Genomic DNA, 5,950 nt, shown 5'->3' with positions numbered 1-5,950 from the left:
ACATACCTTTGCCAAATCAAGTGGACTATTACATCAAAGTGCAAGGGCAATTGACCTAACAAATAGGAGGACCTGCACCTCAGTGTCATCTCTCGAAATCCATCTTCGTTTTTGTGATTGGAAGCAACGATCTCTTTGGTTACTTCAACTCAGAATCTTTAAAATAAAAGCACCCCTCAACAATACGTTGATTCCATGACTTCCTCCCTAAAACTGCAACTACAGGTTAAAAAAAAAAGAAAAAAAAATCTATTTGAATTTAATTCTAATGTGTCGTCTATTTTAGCTCCCACTTTTAGTCATACATTGATCTTATAAATAATTGTATATAATTGGATGCTTAAAACTGTTTTTGAGTGAAAATGTACTAAACCATGCTTATGATCAGAGGATTATAAAAAAAAAACAGTTAAATAAGTTTTTTTTTTTTCTGGTCTTTATAAGAAAATTGGTTTTGATTAAGAAAAATTAGACGTTATCTAATTTAGACATGGCAAATTAAAATTGGCATGACAAAATATAGTTTACCAATATTTAACCGCCAAATAATCACTTAAACACAGTAAACAAACAACAAAGAATAAAATAGATCATTTTTAGATTTTATTGGGATCAACTCTTATCTTGTATGCATTTTATTATTTTTGATTTGGTATTTATTTGGCAGAGATTATACTAGCAAGGTGCAAGAAAATTTGAAATTGCGGGAATTGGTGCAATTGGATGTTGCCCTTCAAACAGGCTTAAAACAGAATGCTTCTGGGAAGCCAATTATTGGGCACTTAAATATGGATTTGGATCTTCTAAAATTTTTATTTCATTTTAGAGAGCAAAGTGTGATTTTCTACTCTTGAATAGTTTTTCTTTTATATTTATTTTTGGTCTCACTTATGAAATTAATGGTGAGAGATCACACTTTATTCTTTAAACTCTAAAATAAAATTCAAACTTTAGAAGATCCAAATCCCTTAAATATAATGAAGATCTTAAAACCTTGTTGAAGAATTGGCAATTGGAGAAAAAGGACATAAGATACTCCTATTTCGATACTTACGCTGCTATCCAAGATCTCATTCAGAGCCCAATTTCTTATGGTATTGTTATCACATGCATACTTATAAATCATAATGATAAAAAAAAAAAAAAGGTCACATTGCATATATATATTTTTTAGTATAATTAGCATATATACTGGTAGTTAGGATTAGGACATTAGAAAAATACCTACAAAATTTGTTTTATATAATTTCAATCTTTTTCTTAAAAAAAAAATAAATTAATAATAAAATAAGAGAACTAAACAACACAAAACAACAGTAACCACAATTAATACTTATTGGCTCTTAATCATTTCCACAAATTTAATGAGTATTTATTTAAATTCTATGTCATATCAAGTAACCAAAATTAATACTTATTGGTTCTTAATCATTTTCACAAATTTAATGAGTATTTATTTAAATTCTATGTCATATCAAATCAATTCTAAATTTTGTAAATTTTCTTAGATTGATTTATATAGTAAGATATCAGAATTTAACTGCTTGATAGATAAAATTTATCATGTAAAAAATTATTCAATTGTTTAAGTCAACAAAACCTACGCTAAATATAAACATATATATATATATAATCTTAAGCTTTCTTTTTAAAAGACACTTCAATTTCTAACTCATTAAAAAAAGATACTGAAGCAATCTTGAATGAATTTTGGTCGAAAAATGTAAAATTCTACAAATTGTATGAATTTGTAAATTTTCATTCTAGACCCCATTTAAAAAAAATAATGTTCCAAAAATTTAAAAAATATTTAGATTTAATCCCTATGTTTCATTTTTAAGAGAGTTCATATGTGCCATTTTTAGGATTTACAGAAATAAAAACTACTTATGAAATTGGTAAGCTGAATGCTGAGTTTTCATATCTCCCAATTTCTATTGTTTGTTCCAATAGACAAAACCAGCTTTTTTAGAATTCTGTCCATCCTACCGAAGTTGCTACTCGCATCTTTGTCTTTACTACTTTGAATCAGTGTTATACATATACTTCTCTATTATGAAAATAATCCGAGCAAAGAAAATTTTTCTTCTTGGTGATAAATTTATGCCGTTACCCACTGAGCTTAGAGAAATACACACCCCAGAGATAATGAATGAATGTCAACACACTTAACAAAGAGCAAGAAATAAACATAACATGGACACAAAGAAAAAATCATTTGTCTATTGCACTTAGCCTTATGAATATGATAGATTAACCAAATGTGAATTTTTTTTGTAAAAATTAAAATAACTTTTGAAAATGAAAGAAGTCATATTTTTTTACTTCTTTAAAAGCACTGAATCAACTTCTCAAGATGTTAAAAATATTTTCCAAAAATAGTACCAAATACGCATCATATGACTTTTTATAATTCAAAAGTTAAAAAAAAAAAGGTTGCTTTTGCTACTTTTCAAAAGCAACTTATAAAAGTTAACTTTTAAAAGCTAATTTTTTAAAAATAGCATTTGTATTTAGTAAATTGAATTGAAAATAGCTTTTAATAAGCATATTGGTAAAGTAGTTTTTAAAATTTAAAAATATTATAATAAATATTAATGTAAGAATTAAATTTGAATATTAATTAATGTATGAAGTTATATTAGACTTTTTAATTTTGATAAGCACAAGCCAACTTTAAAAGCTCAATCTAAGATTTTTTTAAAGTACCCCTAACTTTTAAAACCTGCAAGCACAAACACGTGAACTTTTTGATTTAGCAAATGTATAACGAGGTGCTTATGCTTTTGAAAAGCACTACTATCTCTTCAAAAAGTTTTACCAAACCAAACTCAAGTGTATTACTTGTATTGGCTATATATATAATTTAATTTTAATGCACTGTCAGTGCAAAGTAGTTTTACACATGTATATTTAATTATGTAACACTACATCAGTAAAAATAATTATCTTTCACTGTGACTGCGTGAATGGTCATCTAAAATAACGGATGTGATTGCACGACCGTATAAAACGTTTTACGCTGTCAATGCATTATAATTAAACTCATATATATATTGGTATTACTTATATTTATTTTTTGTCCTGCCAAGGATGGGTTTATAAATAATATTGAAATATGATCCATTTTGGGCCCTTTGTAATTATCTGAAGGCCCAAATGAAAACTGTGTATAAAACTGTGGGAATTGGAAAGGGGTAAGGCATATGCAGTTCTAGATGAAGCCGAAGTGAAAAACCTCAAATAGTGTTTCAAACCCTATTCCATAGAAAAAAAAGGATGCATCCTTAGGCTGAGCCGGTGAGCTACTTTTGCGGTGATTGTGGGATGGAGAACACACATAAATCCGGTGACATCATCCAGTGCCGTGAGTACGGTTATCACATCCTTTACAAGAAGCGCACCCGTTGCAGTAAACACCCATTTTTTTTATCACTTGTTGAAAGTTGCTGCTTTCATTTATCGCATTCACTTATACATTTACTTATTCATTTGTTGTCATTACAGTTGTCCAGTATGAGACTCGGTGAAAAAACCAAACAAAATTGGGCTCCGTGTTGGCTTGCTCATCTGTTTTATACTTTCATGTCTATATAAATTTAAGTGAGGTCTTTAGAATGGTATCATGTTTCTTTGTATAATATTGTCAATAATGTCAATAATGTCGCATAAATCTTCATCTTTACTACATTGAATCATTATTATATATATACTCATCTATTATGAAATTGATCCGAGTAAAGAAATGTTTTTTTGTTGGGGCTAAATTTACGCAGTTAGCCATTGACCTAGAGAAGTACACACTCCAAAGGTAATGTATGAATGTTGACATACTTAACAAAGAGTAAGAAAGAAACATAACATAATCACATGGAAAAATCATCTTACTGTCGCGCCTAGCCTTATGAATATGATAGATTAACCAAATGTGGGATTCTTTGTAATAATTAGCCAAGGATTCTTATTTGAGTTTAGTGATAAAATAACTTGAAAATGAAAGAATTCATATTTTTTTACTTCTTCAAAAGCTCTGAATTAACTTCTTCAGAAGTTAAAAATATTTTTTCAAAATAGTACCAAACACTCATAATTTGACTTTTCATAATTAAAATGTAAAAAAAAAAATTATTAGTTACTTTCCAAACGGGTTTTTAGTTGGTCAAACTTTTACTTTTCTAAAGTAACTTATAAAAATTAACTTTTAAAAGTTAGTTTTTTAAAAATCGTTGCATCTGTATTGGATAAATTAAATTAAAAATAGTTTTTAATAAGCATAAGCATAAGAAATAACAAATTAAATTAAAAATAATTTTTAAAAAATATAAATAATAATAAATATATTTAGTAAAGTAACTTTTAAAATTTAAAAATATTATAATAAATATTTAATAAAAGAATTAAATTTGAATATTTATTAATGTATGAGGTTATATTAGACTTTTTAATTTTGATAAGTACAAGCCAACTTTAAAAAGCTGCAAGCACAAACATATAAATTTTTTAATTTATCAAACGCATAACGAGGCGCTTATGCTTTTGAAAAGCACAAGTACCTTATTTTTACTAAGCCAAGTCTTAGTGTATTACCTGTATTGGCTATATATATATATATATATATATATATATTTTAATTTTGATGCATTGTCAGTGTAAAGTAGTTTTACACGCACATCTAATTACGTAACACCATATCAGTAATAAATAATTATCTTTTACATTGACCGCGTGAATGGTCATCCAAAATAATGGATGTGATTGCACGACCGTATAAAACGTTTTACACTGTCAATGCATTAAAAGTAAACTCATATATATTGGTGTTACTTATATTTGTTTTTGGTTGCGTCAAGGTTTGGTCTATAAAGAATATAGAAGTAAGACCCATTTGGGGCCTACTGTAATTATCTAAAGGCTATGTATAAAACTGCGCAAATTGGGAAGGGGTAAGGTAGATGCAGTTGCAGCTGAAACCAAAGTGAAAAACCTGAAATAGTGTTTCAAACCCTATACCCTAGAAAAAGAAAGGAAGGATCCTCAGGCCGAGCCGTTGAGCTACATTTGCGGTGATTGTCGGATGGAGGACACACTGATATCCGGGGACGTTATCTAGTACCGTGAGTGCGATTACCGCATTCTTTACAAGAAGCGCACCCATTGCAATAAACACCCTTTTTATCACTTGTTGAAGGTTGCTACTTTCATTTATCGCATTCACTTATACATTTATCTGTTCATTTGTTGTATGAGGCTCACTGAAGAAACAAAATAAAATTGGACTCCGTGTTGGCTTGCTCATCTGCTTCATACTTTCATGTCTATATAAATTTAAGTGCTATCTTCAGAATGGTGTCATGTTTCTTTTGTGTAATATTATCAACATGGTCAACAATGTTGCATGAACCTTCATCTTTACTACTTTGAATTAGTGTTATACAAATACTTATCTATTATGAAATTAATCCGAGCAAAGAAAATTTCTCTTCTTGGTGCTAAATTTATGCCGTTAGCCACTGAGTTTAGAGAAGTACACACCCCAAAGAAAATGTATGAATGTCAACACACTTAACAAAGAGCAAGAAATAAACATAACATAGAGATAAGAATAAATCATTTGTCTGTTGCACTTAGCCTTGTGAGTATGATAAATTAACCAAATTTGGACTTCTTTGTAAAAATTAGCCAAAGGATTATTATTTGAGGAGTGATAAAATAATTTTTGAGAATGAAAGAAGTCATATTTTTCTACTTTTTTAAAAGCTTTGAATCAACTTCTCGGGATGATAAAAATATTTTTCAAAAGTAGTACCAAACATGCATAATATGACTTTTCATAATTCAAAAGTAAAAAAAAAAGATTGCTTTTGCTACTTTCCAAACAGAATCTTAGTTTGGTAAAACTTTTACTTTTGAAAAATAATTTATAAAAGTTAACTTTAAAAGCTAGTTTTTT

At 28.3% G+C, this 5,950-nt stretch overlaps 1 long non-coding RNA gene and 1 pseudogene across 1 annotated transcript; both read left to right on the top strand.

Moving 5' to 3' along the window:
- LOC107633368 overlaps positions 1–2,059 on the top strand; it is a 19,239-nt pseudogene extending 17,180 nt beyond the window's left edge.
- LOC110270226 lies at positions 3,208–3,685 on the top strand. The gene is made up of 2 exons (XR_002359517.1): positions 3,208–3,412; positions 3,508–3,685. It is a non-coding gene; the product is annotated as an uncharacterized LOC110270226 (long non-coding RNA).

This window comes from Arachis ipaensis, chromosome B03, assembly GCF_000816755.2.
Source record: "Arachis ipaensis cultivar K30076 chromosome B03, Araip1.1, whole genome shotgun sequence".
In the NCBI taxonomy this organism is placed as follows: Eukaryota; Viridiplantae; Streptophyta; class Magnoliopsida; order Fabales; family Fabaceae; genus Arachis; species Arachis ipaensis.
Note: the sequence above shows the minus strand (reverse complement) of the source record. Positions and strands in the feature narration are given on the sequence as shown.